This window comes from Carassius gibelio, chromosome B2, assembly GCF_023724105.1.
Source record: "Carassius gibelio isolate Cgi1373 ecotype wild population from Czech Republic chromosome B2, carGib1.2-hapl.c, whole genome shotgun sequence".
In the NCBI taxonomy this organism is placed as follows: domain Eukaryota; kingdom Metazoa; phylum Chordata; class Actinopteri; order Cypriniformes; family Cyprinidae; genus Carassius; species Carassius gibelio.
The window spans coordinates 30,951,486-30,978,303 of NC_068397.1; the positions used below are offsets into that span (position 1 = coordinate 30,951,486).

Sequence of the window (26,818 nt, forward strand, 5' to 3'; positions counted from 1 at the left end):
AAAGGGGTGTGGCCAAACATACTACAAAGCCTATAAAACCTAAACGAAAACTCAAAACTTTATGAAACTCGGTGAGAACATGTAACAGGTGACTCTTAACAAGCATGCAAAGTTTCATGGAGATCGAAGCATAGGTGGCGCTATAACAGTACAACAGATCTCAAAACACAAGATTTAGATGGTAAATGGCCTCAAATTGTTTGAAAATGCTCATATATTCACTCAAAAACACTAGATATTCATATCATATGATAGATCTCCTCATTCTGAACAACTTTGCCTCTGGGACCAATGTTGTCAATAAAGCTGTTAATTAAATATTCAAGATTATTTTAAAAAGTTACTTTGGCATACTAGTGAAAGGGTTTAAGATGAAAATCAATAAAACCACTGAAGTACAATTCTGTAGACTCTGAAGGTCAATAATTATCAAAAACATGTTGAACAATTGCATTTGGACAAATATAAACCAGTAATTTTATAATATGTTCTTTTCATAGTGTACACAAAGGCCTATTAATACAAACAGAAAGCCCACAAATTATCAAAACTGTGTAAAACAATGCATAATTTCATTCTAAACAAGCATGCAAAATTTAAGAGAGATTGGGCAAAAAAAAAAAAAAAAACACTATAACAGTTATGTTTAAAAACAGTGTTGCTTGAGTAAATGCAATTTATAACCTCTAGATGGCAGTGGAAGACCACTAATGGGCTCATTCAGTTAAGTTGAACAGTACTGTTGAAAGGATTCATGAATTCATCCCAAAACATTAAAAATGTAACTGTTATAACATTTTAAATCTCATTGAGTCAATGTTTTCCATTTTGTTCTTACAGATATATCAGTTTTTACTATTTTGCCACATTGTGATTACAGTTTAACCTGAAAATGACATCTAAACTCTTAAAAAGAGAAGACTTGCAATAAGTTTATTGTCACCTATCACTTATTTCAAATACCTATATCTGCAACAAAATGTTTGTGCATGTATATGTGTGTCTTTCTGTGTGTGTGTGTGTGTCTGTGTGTGTGCATATGCTTATAGAGTATACATATATTAGTCTAATCATTTACTTACAGTGTGTGTGTCTGTCTGTTAGCCTGTTCTCCATTTTGGATGTGTTTAAATGTCATCCATGCATCCAGGTTGGCTCAGACCACCTCAGAGGCCTTAATGTGCTTGAACCCCGGTAAATGCTGCTTGCAGCTTTAATTATTATTATTATTATTATTCTCCACTCAAACTGTTCGTGCAGCCCAAACCGTAAGGCCTAGAAAGCTGATATTTGGTCAGAATGTAGTAGTCCGGCCTTCTTGTCAGATACCGAGTCTCGACCCAATCGGCCTAACGGGGGCGCTACAGCGCAAAAAACTAAAATTTTGGACATTTTTGGCCGTAAATCGTAAACCATTAGCCGTAGACTCAAAAACATGGCATTGTTGCAATCCTTGGGTTAGCCCGAACAAAAGTGCACGGCGCCTTTTTGGGGTCTACGACGCACCGTTTTCTCGCAAAATCGAGCTATATCCGAAACCTACTTTTGCGAACTAGTCCTAGGATTTTCAACCAATCAGAACCAAACCAATTCATAAATATTCCCTGGACACTCAATATCAATAATTATCAAAAAAAAGTTGAAATTTCAATTCTTACGCGAAACAGTACACCAAAAAGCGTCTATGCTAACGTTAGCCAAATGCTATTTTGACTATAACTCTTGAACGGAATGAGATATCTTCACCAAACTCGGTACACATATGTATGAGCTCAATCTTTGGTCAAATCAAAAAAATTGCACATCTCTGCCACTTGGGGGCGCTATAAGATAGAAAAAACACATAAATTGCTATAACTAGGCAACCGTTGGCTCGATCGACTTGAAAATCGGTATGCAGTGTCTTGGTCTGAAGGGGCACAAGTACCCATGAGGACATTTGCATATCTCAAAAAACATGGCCGCCATTGGCCAAACAAATTTAAGCACTTATTTGAAAGGGTTAACGGATGTTGATCGGAACAAAACTCGCTGGGTACGTTCGACTCATGAACCTTAAGGTCTGTAAGAATTTTGAAAGAAATCGGCCACTAGTTGGCGCTAACGAGTTTTATGGCTCTGTAATCACGTGGTGTTTCACATATCAACACAATATGCATATCATTTGATAGATCTCCTCGTGATGCACAACTTTGCCTCAAGAACCATTGCTGTCAATCAAATCGTTCAATTGTTATTCACAAATATGTTAAAAACCTACTTTTGCGAACTAGTCCTAGGTTTTTTGCCCGATCGGAACCAAACCACTGCAGTAATATTCTGTGGACTCTCTAGATCAATAATTATTAAAAAAATGTTGAATTTTGTCCTTTGGCTAGCTGTAACGGGGTAATTTAGAAAAAGGGGTGTGGCCAAACATACCCCAAAGCCTATAAAACCTAAACGAAAACTCAAAACTTTATGAAACTCACTGAAATCATGTAACAGGTGACTCTTAACAAGCATGCAAAGTTTCATGGAGATCAGACCATAGGTGGCGCTATAACAGTAGAAAAGGTCTCAAAACACAAGATTTATATGGTAAATGGCCTCAAATTGTTTGAAAATGTTCATATATTCACTCAAAAACACTAAATCTTCATATCATATGATAAATCTCCTCATTCTGAACAACTTTGCCTCTGGGACCAATGTTGTCAATAAAGCTGTTAATTAAATATTCAAGATTATTTAAAAAAGTTACTTTGGCATACTTGTGATACGGTTTAAGATGAAAATCAATAAAACCACTGAAGTACAATTCTCTAGACTCTGAAGGTCAATAATTATCAAAAACATGTTGAACAATTGCATTTGGGCAACTATAAACCAGTCATTTCATAATATGTTCTTTTCATAGTGCACACAAAGGCCTATTAATACAATCAGAAAGCCCACAAATAATCCAAACTGTGTAAAATAATGCATAATTTCATTCTAAACAAGCATGCAAAATTTAAGAGAGATTGGGCAAAAAAAAAAAAATAACACTATAACAGTTATGTTTAAAAACACAGTGTTCTTGGAGTAAATGCAATTTATAACCACTAGATGGCAGCGGAAGACCACTAATGGGCTCATTCAGTAAACTTGAACAGTACTGTTGAAAGGATTTATGAATTCATGCCAAAACATTAAAAATGAACTGTTATAACATTTTAAATCTCATTGAGTCAATGTTTTCCATTTTGTTCATACAGATATATCAGTTTTTAAAATTTTGCCACATTATGATTACAGTTTAACCTCAAAATGACATCTAAACTCTTAAAAAGAGAAGACTTGCAATAAGTTTATTATCACCTATCACTTATTTCAAATACCTATATCTGCAACAAAATGTTTGTGCATGTATATGTGTGTCTTTGTGTGTGTGTGTGTGTGTGCATATGCTTATAAAGTATACATATATTAGTCTAATCATTTACTTTCAGTGTGTGTGTCTGTCTGTTAACCTGTTCTCCATTTTGGATGTGTTTAAATGTCATCCATGCATCCAGGTTGGCTCAGACCACCTCAGAGGCCTTAATGTGCTTGAACCCCGGTAAATGCTGCTTGCAGCTTTAATTAGGGGTTCAAGCACGCAGTGCTGAAACCCTATTGTAATTGTTAGGATTTTTATTAGGGGTTCAAGCACGCAGTGCTGAAACCCTATTGTAATTGTTAGGATTTTTATTATTATTATTATTATTATTCTTCCGCCCTAGAACTGAACGTGCAGCCCAAACCGTAAGGCCTAGAGAGCTGAAATTTGGATAGATCGTAGAGCTCATTTTGGGGAGAACTTATCAAAGTCTCAGCCCAATCGGCCATACGGGGGCGCTACAGCGCAAAAAACAAAAATTTTGGACATTTTTGGCCGTGAATCGTAAACCGTTAGCCATAAACTCAAAAACATGGCATCGTAGCAATCCTTGGGTTAGCCCGAACAAAAGTGCACGGCGCCTTTTTGGGGTCTACGACGCACCGTTTTCTCGCAAAATCGAGCTATATCCGAAACCTACTTTTGCGAACTAGTCCTAGGATTTTCAACCAATCAGAACCAAACCACTTCAGAAATATTCCCTGGACACTCAATATCAATAATTATCAAAAAAAAGTTGAAATTTCAATTTTTACGCGAAACAGTACGCCAAAAAGCGTCTATAGTAACGTTGGCCAAATGCTATTTTAACTATAACTCTTGAACGGAATGCGATAACTTCACCAAACTTGGTACACATATGTATGAGCTCAATTTTGGGTAAAATAAAAAAAAAATGCGCATCTCTGCCACTTGGGGGCGCAATAAGATAGAAAAAACACATAAATGGCTATAACTAGGCAACCGTTGGCTCGATCGACTTGAAAATTGGTATGCAGTGTCTTGGTCTGAAGGGGCACAAGTACCTATGAGGACATTTGCATATCTCAAAAAACATGGCCACCATTGGCCAAACAATTTTAAGCACCTATTTGAAAGGGTTAACGGATGTTGATCGGAACGAAACTCGCTGGGTACGTTCAACTCATGAACCTTAAGGTCTGTAAGAATTTTGAAAGAAATCGGCCACTAGTTGGCGCTAACGAGTTTTATGGTTCTGTAATCACGTGGTGTTTCACATATCAACACAATATGCATATCATTTGATAGATCTCCTCGTATTGCACAACTTTGCCTCAAGAACCATTGCTGTCAATCAAATCGTTCAATTGTTATTCACAAATATGTTAAAAACATACTTTTGCGAACTAGTCCTAGATTTTTTGCCCGATCGGAACCAAACCACTGCAGTAATATTCTGTGGACTCTCTAGATCAATAATTATCAAAAAAATGTTGAATTTTGTCCTTTGGTTAGCTGTAAAGGGGTAATTTAGAAAAAGGGGTGTGGCCAAACATACCCCAAAGCCTATAAAACCTAAACGAAAACTCAAAACTTTATGAAACTAGGTGAAATCATGTAACAGGTGACTCTCAACAAGGCTGCAAAGTTTCATGGAGATCGATCCATAGGTGGCGCTATAACAGTAGAAAAGGTCTCATAACACAAGATTTAGATGGTAAATGGCCTCAAATTGTTTGAAAATGCACATATATTCACTCAAAAACACTAAATCTTCATATCATATGATAGATCTCCTCATTCTGAAAAACTTTGCCTCTGGGACCAATTTTGTCAATAAATCTGTTAATTAAATATTCAAGATTATTTGAAAAAGTTACTTTGGCAAAGTATTCCAAGGCTTTAAGCTGAAAATCAATAAAACCACTGAAGTACAATTCTCTAGACTCAGAAGGTCAATAATTATCAAAAACATGTTGAACAATTTCATTTGGACAACTATAAACCAGTAATTTTATAATATGTTATTTGCATAGTGTACACAAAGGCCTATTAATTACAAACAGAAAGCCCACAAATTATCAAATCTGTGTAAAATAATGCATAATTTCATTCTAAACGAGCATGCCATATTTAAGAGATATTGGGCAAAAAACACTAAGAGTTAAAAGGATTAACACATTGATGTATGAGAAATTGCCATTTATAACCACTAGATGGCAGCGGAAAACCACTAATGGGCTCATTCAGCTAACTTAAACTGTACAGTTGAAAGGATGTAATGCCTAAACAATACAAAAAACACTCTTACAACATTTCAAATCTCATTGAGTTAAAGTTTTCCATTTTGTTCATTCAGACATATCAGTTTTTAAAATTTTGCCACATTATGATTACAGTGAAACCTGAAAATGACATCTAAAATCTTAAAAACGAGTTTAATCATTTAATTTCAGTGTGTGTGTCTGTCTGTTAGCCTATTCTCCATTTTGGATGTGTTTAACGGCCATCCATATATGTCCAGGTTGGCTCTGACCACCTAAGATCCCTTAAGTGCTTGAACCCCGTAAATGCTGCTTGCAGCTTTAATTAGGGGTTCAAGCACGCAGTGCTGAAACCCTCTTGTAATTGTTAGGATTTTTATTATTATTATTATTCTTCTGCCCTAGAACTGAACGTGCAGCCCAAACCGTAAAGCCTAGAGAGCTGAAATTTGGACAGATCGTAGAGCTCATTTTGGGGAGAACTTATCAAAGTCTCAGCCCAATCGGCCATACGGGGGCGCTACAGCGCAAAAAACAAAAATTTTGGACATTTTTGGCCGCAGATCGTAAACCGTTAGCCGTAGACTCAAAAACAAGGCATCGTTGCAATCCTTGGGTTAGTCCGAACAAAAGTGCACAGCTGCATTTTTTGCTCTACGACGCACCGTTTTCTCGCAAAATCGAGCTATGTCCGAAACCTACTTTTGCGAACTAGTCCTAGGATTTTCAACCAATCGGAACCAAACCACTTCAGAAATATTCCCTGGACACTCAATATCAATAATTATCAAAAAAAAAGTTGAAATTTCGATTCTTACGCGAAACAGTACGCCAAGAAGCGTCTATGCTAACGTTAGCCAAATGCTATTTTGACTATAACTCTTGAACGGAATGAGATATCTTCACCAAACTTGGTACACATATGTATGACCTCAATCTTTGGTCAAACAAAAAAAAATTGCGCATCTCTGCCACTTGGGGGCGCAATAAGATTTAAAAAACACATAAATGGCTATAACTAGGCAACCGTTGGCTCAATCAACTTGAAAATCGGTATGCAGTGTCTTGGTCTGAAGGGGCACAAGTACTTATGAGGACATTTGCATATCTCAAAAAACATGGCCGCCATTGGCCAAACAATTTTAAGCACCTATTTGAAAGGGTTAACGGATGTTGATCGGAACGAAACTCGCTGGGTACGTTTGACTCATGAACCTTAAGGTCTGTAAGAATTTTGAAAGAAATCGGCCACTAGTTGGCGCTAACGAGTTTATTGGCTCTGTAATCATGTGGTGTTTCACTTATCAACACAATATGCATATCATTTGATAGATCTCCTCATAATGCACAACTTTGCCTCAAGAACCATTGCTGTCAATCAAATCGTTCAATTGCAATTCACAAATATGTCAAAAAGCTACTTTTGCGAACTAGTCCTAGGTTTTATGCCCGATCAGAACCAAACCACTGCAGTAATATTCTGTGGACTCTCTAGATCAATAATTATCAAAAAAATGTTGAATTTTGTAGTTTGGTTAGCTTTAAATGGGTAATTTAGAAAAGGGGTGTGGCCAAACATACCCCAAAGCCTATAAAACCTAAAAGAAAACTCAAAACTTTATGAAACTCGGTGAAAACATTTAACACGTGACTCTTAACAAGCATGCAAAGTGTCATGGAGATCGGATCATAGGTGGCGCTATAACAGTTGAAAAAGCCTCAAAAACACACATTTTCAATAGAAAATGATCACAATTTGTTGGACATGTTCATACATTCACACAAACACTAGATCTTCATATCATATGATAGATCTCCTCTTTGTGAACAACTTTGCCTCAAGGAGCGAAGATGTCAATCAAATCGTTCAATTGCAATTCACAAATATGTCAACAAGCTACTTTTGCGAACTAGTCCCAGGTTTTTTACCCGATCGAAACCAAACCACTGCAGTAATTTTCTCTGGACTCTCTAGATCAATAATTATCAAAAAATATTTGAATTTTGTCCTTTGGTTAGCTATAACTGGCTAAATTAGAAAAGGGGCGTGACCAAAATACCCAAAAGCATATAAAACCTAAACGAAAACTCAAAACTTTATGAAACTTGGTGAAAACATGTAACAGCTGACCCTTAACAACCATGCAAATTGTCATGGAGATCGGACCATAGGTGGCGCTATAACAGTAGAAAAGGTCTCAAAACATAAGATTTAGAAGGGAAATGGCCTCAAATTGTCTGAAAATGCTCATATATTCACATAAACACTAGATCTTCATATCATATGATAGATCTCCTCATTCTGAACAACTTCTGTGACCAATGTTGTCAATAAAGCTGTTAATTAAATATTCAAGATTATTTTAAAAAGTTACTTTGGCAAAGTAGTCCAAGGCTTTAAGCTGAAAATCAATAAAACCACTGAAGTACAATTCTCTAGACTCTGAAGGTCAATAATTATCCAAAACATGTTGAACAATTGCATTTGGACAACTATAAACCAGTGATTGTATAATATGTTCTTTTCACAGTGTACACAAAGGCCTATTAATACAAACAGAAAGCCCACAAATTATCAAAACTGTGTAAAATAATGCCTAATTTCATTCTAAACAAGCATGCAAAATTTAAGAGAGATAGGGCAAAAAAACACTAAGAGTTATAAAGGATTAACACATTGATGTATGAGAAATTGCCATTTATAACCACTAGATGGCAGCGGAAACCACTAATGGGCTCATTCAGCTAACTTAAACAGTACAGTTGAAAGGATGTATGAATTAATGCCTAAACAATAAAAAAACACTGTTACAACATTTCAAATCTCATTGAGTTAAAGTTTTCCATTTTGTTCATACAGACATATCAGTTTTATAAAATTTTCCACATTATGATTACAGTGAAACCTGAAAATGACATCTAAAATCTTAAAAACGAGTTTAATCATTTAATTTCAGTGTGTGTGTCTGTCTGTCAGACTATTCTCCATTTTGGATGTGTTTAACGGTCATCCGTACGTTCAGGTTGGCTCTGACCACCTAAGATGCCTTAAATGCTTGAACCCCGTAAATGCTGCTTGCAGCTTTAATTAGGGGTTCAAGCACGCAGTGCTGAAACCCTATTGTATTTGTTAGGATTTTTATTAGGGGTTCAAGCACGCAGTGCTGAAACCCTATTGTATCTGTTAGGATTTTTATTATTATTATTATTATTATTCTCCACTCAAACTGATCGTGCAGCCCAAACCGTAAGGCCTAGAGAGCTGAAACTTGGTCAGATGGTAGAAGTCCGGCCTTCTTGTCAGATCCAAAGGCTCGCCCCAATCGGCCTAAAGGGGGCGCTACAGTGATCAAAAATGCGTTAGTGCTAATAACTCCTAAACCGCTTATCATAGAGCCAAAAATTTTACATTTCCGGAATCCGTGGGTCATGAGAAATTAAAAACGGTCACTCTGATTTTGGGTCTAGGAGGCCTCGTTTTTTCGCAAATTTGACGTATGTCCAAAACCTACTTTTGCGAACTAGTCCTAGGTTTTTCGCCCAATCTGAACCAAACCACTGCAGAAATGTTCTCTGGCCAGGGAATATCAATAATTATCAAAAAAAAGTTGAAATTTCGACTCGCTGTCGTAATGGGATGCCAAAACGTTCGAAAGTCGAGGAGCAATTTTACGTAACAGGCTATAACTCGTGAAAGAAATAAGATATCTTAACCAAACTTGCTACACATTTGTAAGACCTAAAACTTTGGTCAAATAAAAAAAATTGCACACATCTGCCACTTGGGGGCGCTATAAAAAGAAAAAACACATAAATGGCTATAACTAGGCTACCGTTGGCTCGATCGACCTAAAAATTGGTATGCAGTGTCTTTGTTTGAAGGGGCACAAGTACCTATGAGGAAATTTGCATATCTCAAAAAACATGGCCGCCATTGGCCAAACAATTTTAAGCACCTATTTGAAAGGGTTAACGGATGTTGATCGGAACGAAACTCGCTGGGTGCGTTCGACTCATGAACCTTAAGGTCTGTAAGAATTTTGAAAGAAATCGGCCACTAGTTGGCGCTAACGAGTTTATTGGCTCTGTAATCACGTGGTGTTTCACTTATCAACACAATATGCATATCATTTGATAGATCTCCTCATAATGCACAACTTTGCCTCAAGAACCATTGCTGTCAATCAAATTGTTCAAATGTTATTCACAAATATGTTAAAAACCTACTTTTACGAACTAGTCCTAGGTTTTTTGTCCGATCGGAACCAAACCACTGCAGTAATATTCTGTGGACTCTCTAGATCAATAATTATCAAAAAAAATGTTGAATTTTGTCCTTTGGTTAGCTGTAAAGGGGTAATTTAGTAAAAGGGGTGTGGCCAAACATACCCCAAAGCCTATAAAACCTAAACGAAAACTCAAAACTTTATGAAACTTCGTGGAATCATGTATCAGGTGACTCTTAACAAGCATGCAAAGTTTCATGGAGATCGGATCATAGGTGGCGCTATAACAGTTGAAAAAGCCTCAAAAACAAACATTTTCAATAGAAAATGATCACAATTTGTAGGACATGTTCATACATTCACACAAACACTAGATCTTCATATCATATGATAGATCTCCTCTTTGTGAACAACTTTGCCTCAAGGAGCGAAGATGTCAATCAAATCGTTCAATTGTTATTCACAAATATGTTAAAAACTTACTTTTGCGAACTAGTCCCAGATTTTTTACCCGATCGAAACCAAACCACTGCAGTAATTTTCTCTGGACTCTCTAGATCAATAATTATCAAAAAAATGTTGAATTTTGTCCTTTGGTTAGCTTTAACTGGCTAAATTAGAAAAGGGGCGTGACCAAAATACCCAAAAGCATATAAAACCTAAACGAAAACTCAAAACTTTATGAAACTTGGTGAAAACATGTAACAGGTGACTCTTAACAAGCATGCAAATTTTCATGGAGATCGGACCACAGGTGGCGCTTTGACAGTAGAAAAGGTCTCAAAACATAAGATTGATATGGTAAATGGCCTCAAATTGTCTGAAAATGCTCATATATTCACATAAACACTAGATCTTCATATCATATGATAGATCTCCTCATTCTGAACAACTTTTGGGACCAATGTTGTCAATAAAGCTGTTAATTAAATATTGAAGATTATTTAAAAAAGTTACTTTGGCAAAGTAGTCCAAGGCTTTAAGCTGAAAATCAATAAAACCACTGAAGTACAATTCTCTAGACTCTGAAGGTCAATAATAATTAAAAACATGTTGAAAAATTGCATTTGGACAACTATAAACCAGTGATTGTATAATATGTTCTTTTCACAGTGTACACAAAGGCCTATTTATACAAACAGAAAGCCCACAAACTATCAAAACTGTGTAAAATAAAGCCTAATTTCATTCTAAACAAGCATGCAAAATTTAAGAGAGATTGGGCAAAAAACTTTACACTATAACAGTTATGTTTAAAAACAGTGTTGTTTGAGTAAAGGCAACCACTAGATGGCAGCGGAAGACCACTAATGGGCTCATTCAGCAAATTGAAACAGTACTTTTGAGAAGATTTATGAATTCATGCCTAAACAATAAAAAAAAAACACATGTTACAACATTTTAAATCTCACTGAGTTAAAGTTTTCCATTTTGTTCATACAGACTTACCAGTTTTTAAAATTTTGCCACATTATGATTACAGTGAAACCTGAAAATGACATCCAAACTCTTAAAACTAGTTTAATCATTTAATTTCAGTGCGTGTGTCTGTCTGTCAGCCTATTCTCCGTTTTGGATGTGTTTATCTGTCATCCGTACATCCAGGTTGGCTCAGACCACCTCAGAGGCCTTAATGTGCTTGAACCCCGTAAATGCTGCTTGCAGCTTTAATTATTATTATTAGGGGTTCAAGCACGCAGTGCTGAAACCCTATTGTATCTGTTAGGATTTTTATTATTATTATTATTATTATTCTCCACTCAAACTGATCGTGCAGCCCAAACCGTAAAGCCTAGAGAGCTGAAACTTGGTCAGATGGTAGAAGTCCGGCCTTCTTGTCAGATCCAAAGGCTCGCCCCAATCGGCCTAAAGGGGGCGCTACAGTGATCAAAAATGCGTTAGTGCTAATAACTCCTAAACCGCTTATCATAGAGCCAAAAATTTTACATTTCCGGAATCCGTGGGTCATGCGAAATTAAAAACGGTCACTCTGATTTTGGGTCTAGGAGGCCTCGTTTTTTCGCAAATTTGACGTATGTCCAAAACCTACTTTTGCGAACTAGTCCTAGGTTTTTCGCCCAATCTGAACCAAACCACTGCAGAAATGTTCTCTGGCCAGGGAATATCAATAATTATCAAAAAAAAGTTGAAATTTCGACTCGCTGTCGTAATGGGATGCCAAAACGTTCGAAAGTCGAGGAGCAATTTTACGCAACAGGCTATAACTCGTGAAAGAAATAAGATATCTTAACCAAACTTGCTACACATTTGTAAGACCTAAAACTTTGGTCAAATAAAAAAAATTGCACACCTCTGCCACTTGGGGGCGCTATAAAAAGAAAAAACACATAAATGGCTATAACTAGGCTACCGTTGGCTCGATCGACCTAAAAATTGGTATGCAGTGTCTTTGTCTGAAGGGGCACAAGTACCTATGAGGACATTTGTATATCTCAAAAAACATGGCCACCATTGGCCCAACAATTTTAAGCACCTATTTGAAAGGGTTAACGGATGTTGATCGGAACGAAACTCGCTGGGTGCGTTCGACTCATGAACCTTAAGGTCTGTAAGAATTTTGAAAGAAATCGGCCACTAGTTGGCGCTAACGAGTTTATTGGCTCTGTAATCACGTGGTGTTTCACTTATCAACACAATATGCATATCATTTGATAGATCTCCTCATAATGCACAACTTTGCCTCAAGAACCATTGCTGTCAATCAAATCGTTCAAATGTTATTCACAAATATGTTAAAAACCTACTTTTACGAACTAGTCCTAGGTTTTTTGTCCGATCGGAACCAAACCACTGCAGTAATATTCTGTGGACTCTCTAGATCAATAATTATCAAAAAAATGTTGAATTTTGTTCTTTGGTTAGCTGTAAAGGGGTAATTTAGTAAAAGGGGTGTGGCCAAACATACCCCAAAGCCTATAAAACCTAAACGAAAACTCAAAACTTTATGAAACTTCGTGGAATCATGTATCAGGTGACTCTTAACAAGCATGCAAAGTTTCATGGAGATCGGATCTTAGGTGGCGCTATAACAGTTGAAAAAGCCTCAAAAACACACATTTTCAATAGAAAATGATCACAATTTGTAGGACATGTTCATACATTCACACAAACACTAGATCTTCATATCATATGATAGATCTCCTCTTTGTGAACAACTTTGCCTCAAGGAGCGAAGATGTCAATCAAATCGTTCAATTGTTATTCACAAATATGTGAAAAACTTACTTTTGCGAACTAGTCCCAGGTTTTTTACTCGATTGAAACCAAACCACTGCAGTAATTTTCTCTGGACTCTCTAGATCAATAATTATCAAAAAATTGTTGAATTTTATCCTTTGGTTAGCTATAACTGGCTAAATTAGAAAAGGGGCGTGACCAAAATACCCCAAAGCATATAAAACCTAAACGAAAACTCAAAACTTTATGAAACTTTGTGAAAACATGTAACAGGTGACTCTTAACAAGCATGCAAATTTTCATGGAGATCGGATCATAGGTGGCGCTATAACAGTAGAAAAGGTCTCAAAACATAAGATTTATATGGTAAATGGCCTCAAATTGTCTGAAAATGCTCATAAATTCACATAAACACTAGATCTTCATATCATATGATAGATCTCCTCATTCTGAACAACTTCTGGGACCAATGTTGTCAATAAAGCTGTTAATTAAATATTCAAGATTATTTAAAAAAGTTACTTAGGCAAAGTAGTCCAAGGCTTTAAGCTGAAAATCAATAAAACCACTGAAGTACAATTCTCTAGACTCTGAAGGACAATAATTATCAAAAACATGTTGAACAATTGCATTTGGACAACTATAAACCAGTGATTGTATAATATGTTCTTTTCACAGTGTACACAAAGGCCTATTAATACAAACAGAAAGCCCACAAATGATCAAAACTGTGTAAAATAATGCCTAACTTCATTCTAAACAAGCATGCAAAATTCAAGAGAGTTCGGGCAAAAAACAACACTATATCAGTTATGTTTAAACACAGTGCTGTTTGAGTAAATGCAATTTATAACCACTAGATGGCAGCGGAAGACCACTAATGGGCTCATTCAGCAAATTGAAAGCGTACTTTTGAAAAGATTTATGAATTCATGCTTAAACAATAGAAAAAAAAAACACTGTTACAACATTTTAAATCTCACTGAGTTAAAGTTTTCCATTTTTTTCATACAGACTTATCAGTTTTTAAAATTTTGCCACTTTATGATTACAGTGAAACCTGAAAATGACATCCAAACTCTTAAAAACTAGTTTAATCATTTAATTTCAGTGCGTGTGTCTGTCTGTCAGCCTATTCTCCGTTTTGGATGTGTTTAACTGTCATCCATACATCCAGGTTGGCTCAGACCACCTCAGAGGCCTTAATGTGCTTGAACCCCGTAAATGCTGCTTGCAGCTTTAATTATTATTATTATTATTATTCTTCCGCCTTAAAACTGAACGGGCAGCCCAAACCGTAAGGCCTAGAGAGCTGAAACTTGGTCAAAAGGTAGTAGTCTTGCTCGCTACTCAGATACAAAGATCCGGCCCATTCGGCCAGTGGGGGGCGCTACAGCGATCAAAAATGCGTTTTTGCTAATAGCTCCTAAACCGCTTGTCATAGACTCAAAAATTTAACATTTCTGGAATCCTTGGGTCAAGCGAAATTAAAAACGGTCACTCTGATTTGGGGTCTAGGAGGCCCAGTTTTTTCGCAAATTTGACGTATGTCCAAAACCTACTTTTGCGAACTAGTCCTAGGTTTTTCACCCAATCGGAACCAAACTACTGCAGAAGTTTTCTCTGGACAGTGAATATCAATAATTATCAAAAAAAAGTTGAAATTTCGACTCACTGTTGTAATGGGCTGCCAAAACGTTTGAAAGTCGAGGACAAATTTTACGGAACAGGCTATAACTTGTGAATGAAATGAGATATCTTAACCAAACTTGCTGGACATTTGTAAGAGCAAAAACTTTGGTCAAATAAAAAAAAATGCTCACCTCTGCCACTTGGGGGCGCTATAAGACAGAAAAAACACATAAATGGCTATAACTAAGCAACCGTTGGTCCGATCGACTTGAAAATTGGCATGTCGTGTCTTTGTCAGAAGTGGCACAAGTACCTATGAGGACATTCGCGTATCTCAAAAAACATGGCCGCCATTGGCCAAAGAAGTTTGAGCACCTATTTGACAAGGTTAACGGATGTCAATCGGAACGAAACTCGGTGGGCATGTTTGACTCATAGCCCTAAAGGACTGTAAGAATTTTGAAAGAAATCGGCCACTAGTTGGCGCTAACGAGTTTTATGGCTCTGTAATCACGTGGTGTTTCACATATCAACACAATATGCATATCATTTGATAGATCTCCTCATAAGGCACAACTTTACCTCAAGAACCATTGCTGTCAATCAAATCGTTCAATTGTTATTCACAAATATGTTAAAAACCTACTTTTGCGAACTAGTCCTAGGTTTTTTGTCCGATCGGAACCAAACCACTGCAGTAATATTCTGTGGACTCTCTAGATCAATAATTATTAAAAAAATGTTGAATTTTGTCCTTTGGTTAGCTGTAAAGGGATAATTTAGAAAAAGGGGTGTGGCCAAACACACCCCAAAGCCTATAAAACCTAAACGAAAACTCAAAACTTTATGAAACTCGGTGAGAACATGTAACAGGTGACTCTTAACAAGCATGCAAAGTTTCATGGAGATCGAAGCATAGGTGGCGCTATAACAGTACAACAGGTCTCAAAACACAAGATTTATATGGTAAATGGCCTCAAATTGTTTGAAAATGCTCATATATTCACTCAAAAACACTAAATCTTCATATCATATGATAAATCTCCTCATTCTGAACAACTTTGCCTCTGGGACCAATGTTGTCAATAAAGCTGTTAATTAAATGTTCAAGATTATTTAAAAAAGATACTTTGGCATACTTGTGATAGGGTTTAAGATGAAAATCAATAAAACCACTGAAGTACAATTCTCTAGACTCTGAAGGTCAATAATTATCAAAAACATGTTGAACAATTGCATTTGGACAACTATAAACCAGTAATTTTATAATATGTTATTTGCATAGTGTACACAAAGGCCTATTAATACAAACAGAAAGCCCACAAATTATTAAAACTGTGTAAAATAATGCATAATTTCATTCTAAACAAGCACGCAATATTTAAGAGAGATTGGGCAAAAAAAAAAAAAAAAAAACTATAACAGTTATGTTTAAAAACACAGTGTTGTTTCAGTAAATGCAATTTATAACCACTAGATGGAAGCGGAAGACCACTAATGTGCTCATTCAGCTAAGTTGAAAAGCACTGTTTTCATTGCCAAAACATTAATAAATTAACTGTTATAACATTTTAAATCTTACTGAATCAATCTTTTCCATTTTGTTCATAGAGACACATCATTTTTTTACAATTTTGCCACATTGTGATTACAGTGAAACCTGAATGACATCTAAACGCTTAAAAACTAGTTTAATCATTTAATTTCAGTGTGTGTGTGTGTGTCTGTCTTTTGGATGTGTTTAGATGTCATCCATACATCCTGGTTGGCCGAGACCACCCCAGAGGCACAAAGGCCTATTAATACAAACAGAAATCCCACAAATTATCAAAACTGTGTCAAGTAATGCATAATTTCATTCTAAACAAGCATGCAAAATTTAAGAGAGATTGGGCAAAAAAAAAAAATTACAACACTATAACAGTTATGTTTTAAAACACAGTGTTGTTTGAGTAAATGCAATTTATAACCACTAGATGGCAGCGGAAGACCACTAATGGGCTCATTCAGCTAGTTAAACAGTACTGTTTTCATGAATTCATGCCAAAACATTAATAAATTAACTGTTATAACATTTTAAATCTCATTGAATTGATGTTTTCCATTTTGTTTATACAGATGTATCAGTTTTTTTTCCATTTTGCCACATTATGATTACAGTTTAACCTGAAAATGACATCTAAACTCTGAAAAAGAGAAGACTTGCAATAATTTTATGTTACCTATCACTTATTTCAAATACCTATATCTGCAACAAAATATTTGTGCATGTATATGTGTGTCTATGTGTGTGTGTGTGTGTGCATATGCTTATAGAGTATACATATATTAGTCTAATCATTTACTTTCAGTGTGTGTGTCTGTCTGTTAACCTGTTCTCCATTTTGGATGTGTTTAAATGTCATCCAAACATCCAGGTTGGCTCTGACCACCTCAGATGCCTTAAATGCTTGAACCCCGGTAAAATGCTGCTTGCAGCTTTAATTATTATTATTCTTCCGCCCTAGAACTGTACGTGCAGCCCAAACCGTAAGGCCTAGAGAGCTGAAATTTGGACAGATCGTAGAGCTCATTTTGGGGAGAACTTATCAAAGTCTCAGCCCAATCGGCCAAACGGGGGCGCTACAGCGCAAAAAACAAAAATTTTGGACATTTTTGGCCGTGAATCGTAAACCGTTAGCCATAAACTCAAAAACATGGCATCGTAGCAATCCTTGGGTTAGCCCGAACAAAAGTGCACGGCGCCTTTTTGGGGTCTACGACGCACCGTTTTCTCGCAAAATCGAGCTATATCCGAAACCTACTTTTGCGAACTAGTCCTAGGATTTTCAACCAATCAGAACCAAACCACTTCAGAAATATTCCCTGGACACTCAATATCAATAATTATCAAAAAAAAGTTGAAATTTCAATTTTTACGCGAAACAGTACACCAAAAAGCGTCTATAGTAACGTTGGCCAAATGCTATTTTAACTATAACGCTTGAACGGAATGAGATAACTTCACCAAACTTGGTACACATATGTACGAGCTCAATCTTGGGTAAAATAAAAAAAATTGCGCATCTCTGCCACTTGGGGGCGCAATAAGATAGAAAAAACACATAAATGGCTATAACTAGGCAACCATTGGCTCGATCGACTTGAAAATTGGTATGCAGTGTCTTGGTCTGAAGGGGCACAAGTACCTATGAGGACATTTGCATATCTCAAAAAACATGGCCGCCATTGGCCAAACAATTTTAAGCACCTATTTGAAAGGGTTAACGGATGTTGATCGGAACGAAACTCGCTGGGTACGTTCGACTCATGAACCGTAAGGTCTGTAAGAATTTTGAAAGAAATCGGCCACTAGTTGGCGCTAACGAGTTTTATGGCTCTGTAATCACCTGGTGTTTCACATATCAACACAATATGCATATCATTTGATAGATCTCCTCATAATGCACAACTTTGCCTCAAGAACCATTGCTGTCAATCAAATCGTTCAATTGTTATTCACAAATATGTTAAAAACCTACTTTTGCGAACTAGTCCTAGGTTTTTTGCCCGATCGGAACCAAACCACTGCAGTAATATTCTATGGACTCTCTAGATCCATAATTATCAAAAAAATGTTGAATTTTGTCCTTTGGTTAGCTGTAAAGGGGTAATTTAGAAAAAGGGGTGTGACCAAACATACCCCAAAGCCTATAAAACCTAAACGAAAACTCAAAACTTTATGAAACTAGGTGAAATCATGTAACAGGTGACTCTCAACAAGGCTGCAAAGTGTCATGGAGATCGATCCATAGGTGGCGCTATAACAGTAGAAAAGGTCTCATAACACAAGATTTAGATGGTAAATGGCCTCAAATTGTTTGAAAATGCACATATATTCACTCAAAAACACTAAATCTTCATATCATATGATAGATCTCCTCATTCTGAAAAACTTTGCCTCTGGGACCAATTTTGTCAATAAATCTGTTAATTAAATATTCAAGATTATTTGAAAAAGTTACTTTGGCAAAGTATTCCAAGGCTTTAAGCTGAAAATCAATAAAACCACTGAAGTACAATTCTCTAGACTCAGAAGGTCAATAATTATCAAAAACATGTTGAACAATTGCATTTGGACAACTATAAACCAGTAATTTTATGATATGTTATTTGCATAGTGTACACAAAGGCCTATTAATACAAACAGAAAGCCCACAAATTATCAAAACTGTGTAAAATAATGCATAATTTCATTCTAAACGAGCATGCCATATTTAAGAGATATTGGGCAAAAAACACTAAGAGTTAAAAGGATTAACACATTGATGTATGAGAAATTGCCATTTATAACCACTAGATGGCAGCGGAAAACCACTAATGGGCTCATTCAGCTAACTTAAACTGTACAGTTGAAAGGATGTAATGCCTAAACAATACAAAAACACTCTTACAACATTTCAAATCTCATTGAGTTAAAGTTTTCCATTTTGTTCATTCAGACATATCAGTTTTTAAAATTTTGCCACATTATGATTACAGTGAAACCTGAAAATGACATCTAAAATCTTAAAAACGAGTTTAATCATTTAATTTCAGTGTATGTCTGTCTGTTAGCCTATTCTCCATTTTGGATGTGTTTAACGGCCATCCATATACGTCCAGGTTGGCTCTGACCACCTAAGATGCCTTAAGTGCTTGAACCCCGTAAATGCTGCTTGCAGCTTTAATTATTAGGGGTTCAAGCACGCAGTGCTGAAACCCTATTGTATCTGTTAGGATTTTTATTATTATTATTATTATTATTCTCCACTCAAACTGATCGTGCAGCCCAAACCGTAAGGCCTAGAGAGCTGAAACTTGGTCAGATGGTAGAAGTCCGGCCTTCTTGTCAGATCCAAAGGCTCGCCCCAATCGGCCTAAAGGGGGCGCTACAGTGATCAAAAATGCGTTAGTGCTAATAACTCCTAAACCGCTTATCATAGAGCCAAAAATTTTACATTTCCGGAATCCGTGGGTCATGCGAAATTAAAAACGGTCACTCTGATTTTGGGTCTAGGAGGCCTCGTTTTTTCGCAAATTTGACGTATGTCCAAAACCTACTTTTGCGAACTAGTCCTAGGTTTTTCGCCCAATCTGAACCAAACCACTGCAGAAATGTTCTCTGGCCAGGGAATATCAATAATTATCAAAAAAAAGTTGAAATTTCTACTCGCTGTCGTAATGGGATGCCAAAACGTTCGAAAGTCGAGGAGCAATTTTACGCAACAGGCTATAACTCGTGAAAGAAATAAGATATCTTAACCAAACTTGCTACACATTTGTAAGACCTAAAACTTTGGTCAAATAAAAAAAATTGCACACCTCTGCCACTTGGGGGCGCTATAAAGAGAAAAAACACATAAATGGCTATAACTAGGCTACCGTTGGCTCGATCGACCTAAAAATTGGTATGCAGTGTCTTTGTCTGAAGGGGCACAAGTACCTATGAGGACATTTGCATATCTCAAAAAACATGGCCGCCATTGGCCAAACAATTTTAAGCACCTATTTGAAAGGGTTAACGGATGTTGATCGGAACGAAACTCGCTGGGTGCGTTCGACTCATGAACTTTAAGGTCTGTAAGAATTTTGAAAGAAATCGGCCACTAGTTGGCGCTAACGAGTTTATTGGCTCTGTAATCACGTGGTGTTTCACTTATCAACACAATATGCATATCATTTGATAGATCTCCTCATTATGCACAACTTTGCCTCAAGAACCATTGCTGTCAATCAAATCGTTCAAATGTTATTCACAAATATGTTAAAAACCTACTTTTACGAACTAGTCCTAGGTTTTTTGTCTGATCGGAACCAAACCACTGCAGTAATATTCTGTGGACTCTCTAGATCAATAATTATCAAAAAAATGTTGAATTTTGTCCTTTGGTTAGCTGTAAAGGGGTAATTTATTAAAAGGGGTGTGGCCAAACATACCCCAAAGCCTATAAAACCTAAACGAAAACTCAAAACTTTATGAAACTTCGTGGAATCATGTATCAGGTGACTCTTAACAAGCATGCAAAGTTTCATGGAGATCGGATCATAGGTGGCGCTATAACAGTTGAAAAAGCCTCAAAAACACACATTTTCAATAGAAAATGATCACAATTTGTAGGACATGTTCATACATTCACACAAACACTAGATCTTCATATCATATGATAGATATCCTCTTTGTGAACAACTTTGCCTCAAGGAGCGAAGATGTCAATCAAATCGTTCATTTGTTATTCACAAATATGTTAAAAACTTACTTTTGCGAACTAGTCCCAGATTTTTTACCCGATCGAAACCAAACCACTGCAGTAATTTTCTCTGGACTCTCTAGATCAATAATTATCAAAAAAATGTTGAATTTTGTCCTTTGGTTAGCTTTAACTGGCTAAATTAGAAAAGGGGCGTGACCAAAATACCCAAAAGCATATAAAACCTAAACGAAAACTCAAAACTTTATGAAACTTGGTGAAAACATGTAACAGGTGACTCTTAACAAGCATGCAAATTTTCATGGAGATCGGACCACAGGTGGCGCTATGAGAGTAGAAAAGGTCTCAAAACATAAGATTGATATGGTAAATGGCCTCAAATTGTCTGAAAATGCTCATATATTCACATAAAAACTAGATCTTCATATCATATGATAGATCTCCTCATTCTGAACAACTTTTGGGACCAATGTTGTCAATAAAGCTGTTAATTAAATATTGAAGATTATTTAAAAAAGTTACTTTGGCAAAGTAGTCCAAGGCTTTAAGCTGAAAATCAATAAAACCACTGAAGTACAATTCTCTAGACTCTGAAGGTCAATAATAATCAAAAACATGTTGAAAAATTGCATTTGGACAACTATAAACCAGTGATTGTATAATATGTTCTTTTCACAGTGTACACAAAGGCCTATTTATACAAAAAGAAAGCCCACAAACTATCAAAACTGTGTAAAATAAAGCCTAATTTCATTCTAAACAAGCATTCAAAATTTAAGAGAGATTGGGCAAAAAACTTTACACTATAACAGTTATGTTTAAAAACAGTGTTGTTTGAGTAAATGCAACCACTAGATGGCAGCGGAAGACCACTAATGGGCTCATTTAGCAAATTGAAACAGTACTTTTGAGAAGATTTATGAATTCATGCCTAAACAATAAAAAAAAAAACACTGTTACAACATTTTAAATCTCACTGAGTTAAAGTTTTCCATTTTGTTCATACAGACTTACCAGTTTTTAAAATTTTGCCACATTATGATTACAGTGAAACCTGAAAATGACATCCAAACTCTTAAAACTAGTTTAATCATTTAATTTCAGTGCGTGTGTCTGTCTGTCAGCCTATTCTCCGTTTTGGATGTGTTTAACTGTCATCCGTACATCCAGGTTGGCTCAGACCACCTCAGAGGCCTTAATGTGCTTGAACCCCGTAAATGCTGCTTGCAGCTTTAATTATTATTATTATTATTATTCTCCACTCAAACTGTTCGTGCAGCCCAAACCGTAAGGCCTAGAAAGCTGAAATTTGGTCAGATTGTAGTAGTCCGGCCTTCTTGTCAGATACTGAGTCTCGACCCAATCGGCCTAACGGGGGCGCTACAGCGCAAAAAACTAAAATTTTGGACATTTTTGGCCGTAAATCGTAAACCATTAGCCATAGACTCAAAAACATGGCATTGTTGCAATCCTTGGGTTAGCCCGAACAAAAGTGCACGGCGCCTTTTTGGGGTCTACGACGCACCGTTTTCTCGCAAAATCGAGCTATATCCGAAACCTACTTTTGCGAACTAGTCCTAGGATTTTCAACCAATCAGAACCAAACCACTTCATAAATATTCCCTGGACACTCAATATCAATAATTATCAAAAAAAAGTTGAAATTTCAATTCTTACGCGAAACAGTACACCAAAAAGCGTCTATGCTAACGTTAGCCAAATGCTATTTTGACTATAACTCTTGAACAGAATGAGATATCTTCACCAAACTCGGTACACATATGTATGAGCTCAATCTTTGGTCAAATAAAAAAAAATGCGCATCTCTGCCACTTGGGGGCGCTATAAGATAGAAAAAACACATAAATGGCTATAACTAGGCAACCGTTGGCTCGATCGACTTGAAAATCGGTATGCATTGTCTTGGTCTGAAGGGGCACAAGTACCTATGAGGACATTTGCATATCTAAAAAAACATGGCCGCCATTGGCCAAACAAATTTAAGCACCTATTTGAAAGGGTTAACGGATGTTGATCGGAACGAAACTCGCTGGGTACGTTCGACTCATGAACCTTAAGGTCTGTAAGAATTTTGAAAGAAATCGGCCACTAGTTGGCGCTAACGAGTTTTATGGCTCTGTAATCACGTGGTGTTTCACATATCAACACAATATGCATATCATTTGATAGATCTCCTCGTAATGCACAACTTTGCCTCAAGAACCATTGCTGTCAATCAAATCGTTCAATTGTTATTCACAAATATGTTAAAAACCTACTTTTGCGAACTAGTCCTAGGTTTTTTGCCCGATCGGAACCAAACCACTGCAGTAATATTCTGTGGATTCTGTAGATCAATAATTATTAAAAAAATGTTGAATTTTGTCCTTTGGTTAGCTGTAACGGGGTAATTTAGAAAAAGGGGTGTGGCCAAACATACCCCAAAGCCTATAAAACCTAAAGGAAAACTCAAAACTTTATGAAACTCAGTGAAATCATGTCACAGGTGACTCTTAACAAGCATGCAAAGTTTCATGGAGATCAGACCATAGGTGGCGCTATAACAGTAGAAAAGGTCTCAAAACACAAGATTTATATGGTAAATGGCCTCAAATTGTTTGAAAATGTTCATATATTCACTCAAAAACACTAAATCTTCATATCATATGATAAATCTCCTCATTCTGAACAACTTTGCCTCTGGGACCAATGTTGTCAATAAAGCTGTTAATTAAATATTCAAGATTATTTTAAAAAGTTACTTTGGCATACTTGTGATACGGTTTAAGCTGAAAATCAATAAAACCACTGAAGTACAATTCTCTAGACTCTGAAGGTCAATAATTATCAAAAACATGTTGAACAATTGCATTTGGGCAACTATAAACCAATAATTTTATAATATGTTTTTTGCATAGTGTACACAAAGGCCTATTTATACAAACAGAAAGCCCACAAATTATCAAAACTGTGTAAAATAATGCATGATTTCATTCTAAACAAGCATGCAAAATTTAAGAGAGATTGGGCAAAAAAAAATTACAACACTATAACAGTTATGTTTTAAAACACAGTGTTGTTTGAGTAAATGCAATTTATAACCACTAGATGGCAGCGGAAGACCACTAATGGGCTCATTCAGATAGTTAAACAGTACTGTTTTCATGAATTCATGCCAAAACATTAATAAATTAACTGTTATAACATTTTAAATCTCATTGAATTGATGTTTTCCATTTTGTTTATACAGATGTATCAGTTTTTACAATTTTGCCACATTATGTTTACAGTTTAACCTGAAAATGACATCTAAACTCTGAAAAAGAGAAGACTTGCAATAATTTTATGTCACCTATCACTTATTTCAAATACCTATATCTGCAACAAAATGTTTGTGCATGTCTTTGTGCATATGCTTATAGAGTATACATATATTAGTCTAATCATTTACTTTCAGTGTGTGTGTCTGTCTGTTAGCCTGTTCTCCATTTTGGATGTGTTTAAATGTCATCCATGCATCCAGGTTGGCTCAGACCACCTCAGAGGCCTTAATGTGCTTGAACCCCGGTAAATGCTGCTTGCAGCTTTAATTAGGGGTTCAAGCACGCAGTGCTGAAACCCTATTGTATCTGTTAGGATTTTTATTATTATTATTATTATTATTCTCCACTCAAACTGATCGTGCAGCCCAAACCGTAAGGCCTAGAGAGCTGAAACTTGGTCAGATGGTAGAAGTCCGGCCTTCTTGTCAGATCCAAAGGCTCGCCCCAATCGGCCTAAAGGGGGCGCTACAGTGATCAAAAATGCGTTAGTGCTAATAACTCCTAAACCGCTTATCATAGAGCCAAAAATTTAACATTTCCGGAATCCGTGGGTCATGCGAAATTAAAAACGGTCTATCTGATTTTGGGTCTAGGAGGCCTCGTTTTTTCGCAAATTTGACGTATGTCCAAAACCTACTTTTGCGAACTAGTCCTAGGTTTTTTGCCCAGTCTGAACCAAACCACTGCAGAAATGTTCTCTGGCCAGGGACTATCAATAATTATCAAAAAAAAGTTAAAATTTCGACTCGCTGTCGTAATGGGATGCCAAAACGTTCAAAAGTCGAGGAGCAATTTTACGCAACAGGCTATAACTCGTGAAAGAAATAAGATATCTTAACCAAACTTGCTACACATTTGTAAGACCTAAAACTTTGGTCAAATAAAAAAAAATTGCACACCTCTGCCACTTGGGGGCGCTATAAAAAGAAAAAACACATAAATGGCTATAACTAGGCTACCGTTGGCTCGATCGACCTAAAAATTGGTATGCAGTGTCTTTGTCTGAAGGGGCACAAGTACCTATGAGGACATTTGCATATCTCAAAAAACATGGCCGCCATTGGCCAAACAATTTTAAGCATCTATTTGAAAGGGTTAACGGATGTTGATCGGAACGAAACTCGCTGGGTGCGTTCGACTCATGAACCTTAAGGTCTGTAAGAATTTTGAAAGAAATCGGCCACTAGTTGGCGCTAACGAGTTTATTGGCTCTGTAATCACGTGGTGTTTCACTTATCAACACAATATGCATATCATTTGATAGATTTCCTCATAATGCACAACTTTGCCTCAAGAACCATTGCTGTCAATCAAATCGTTCAAATGTTATTCACAAATATGTTAAAAACCTACTTTTACGAACTAGTCCTAGGTTTTTTGTCCGATCGGAACCAAACCACTGCAGTAATATTCTGTGGACTCTCTAGATCAATAATTATCAAAAAAATGTTTAATTTTGTCCTTTGGTTAGCTGTAAAGGGGTAATTTAGTAAAAGGGGTGTGGCCAAACATACCCCAAAGCCTATAAAGCCTAAAAGAAAACTCAAAACTTTATGAAACTTCGTGGAATCATGTATCAGGTGACTCTTAACAAGCATGCAAAGTTTCATGGAGATCGGATCATAGGTGGCGCTATAACAGTTGAAAAAGCCTCAAAAACACACATTTTCAATAGAAAATGATCACAATTTGTAGAACATGTTCATACATTCACACAAACACTAGATCTTCATATCATATGATAGATCTCCTCTTTGTGAACAACTTTGCCTCAAGGAGCAAAGATGTCAATCAAATCGTTCAATTGTTATTCACAAATATGTTAAAAACGTACTTTTGCGAACTAGTTCCAGGTTTTTTACCCGATCGAAACCAAACCACTGCAGTAATTTTCTCTGGACTCTCTAGATCAATAATTATCAAAAAAAATTTGAATTTTGTCCTTTGGTTAGCTATAACTGGCTAAATTAGAAAAGGGGCGTGACCAAAATACCCAAAAGCATATAAAACCTAAACGAAAACTCAAAACTTTATGAAAATTGGTGAAATCATGTAACAGGTGACTCTTAACAAGCATGCAAAGTTTCATGGAGATCGGACCATAGGTGGCGCTATAACAGTAGAAAAGGTCTCAAAACACAAGATGTATATGGTAAATGGCCTCAAATTGATTGAAAATGCTCATATTTTCACTCAAAAACACTAGATCTTCATATCATATGATAGATCTCCTCATTCTGAACAACTTTGCCTCTGGGACCAATGTTGTCAATAAAGCTGTTAATTAAATATTCAAGATTATTGCAAAAAGTTACTTTGGCAAAATAGTGATAGGGTATAAGCTGAAAATCAATAAAACCACTGAAGTACAATTCTCTAGAATCTGAAGGTCAATAATTATCAAAAACATGTTGAACAGTTGCATTTGGACAACTATAAACCAGTAATTTTTGTCCATACAGATATATCAGTTTTTACAATTTTGCCACATTGTGATTACAGTTTAACCTGAAAATGACATCTAAACTGTTAAAAACTAGTTTAATAATTTAATTTCAGTGTTTGTGTCTGTCTGCCAGCC

At 36.3% G+C, this 26,818-nt stretch overlaps 2 long non-coding RNA genes across 3 annotated transcripts; one reads left to right on the forward strand and one right to left on the reverse strand.

Moving 5' to 3' along the window:
- Window positions 1-4,070: 4,070 nt before the first annotated feature.
- LOC127951149 (uncharacterized) lies at window positions 4,071-9,773 on the reverse strand. Its single transcript, XR_008152610.1, has 3 exons — window positions 9,650-9,773; window positions 6,717-6,843; window positions 4,071-4,428 (listed from the first exon to the last, which is right to left on the reverse strand). It is a non-coding gene; the product is annotated as an uncharacterized LOC127951149 (long non-coding RNA).
- On the forward strand, window positions 8,765-26,555 carry LOC127951146 (uncharacterized). Of its 2 annotated transcripts, none has more exons than XR_008152608.1 (3): window positions 8,765-10,129; window positions 12,893-13,119; window positions 26,091-26,555. It is a non-coding gene; the product is annotated as an uncharacterized LOC127951146 (long non-coding RNA). The 2 variants fall into 2 exon arrangements; XR_008152607.1 differs by lacking the exon at window positions 26,091-26,555 and adding an exon at window positions 20,982-22,478.
- Window positions 26,556-26,818: the final 263 nt, after the last annotated feature.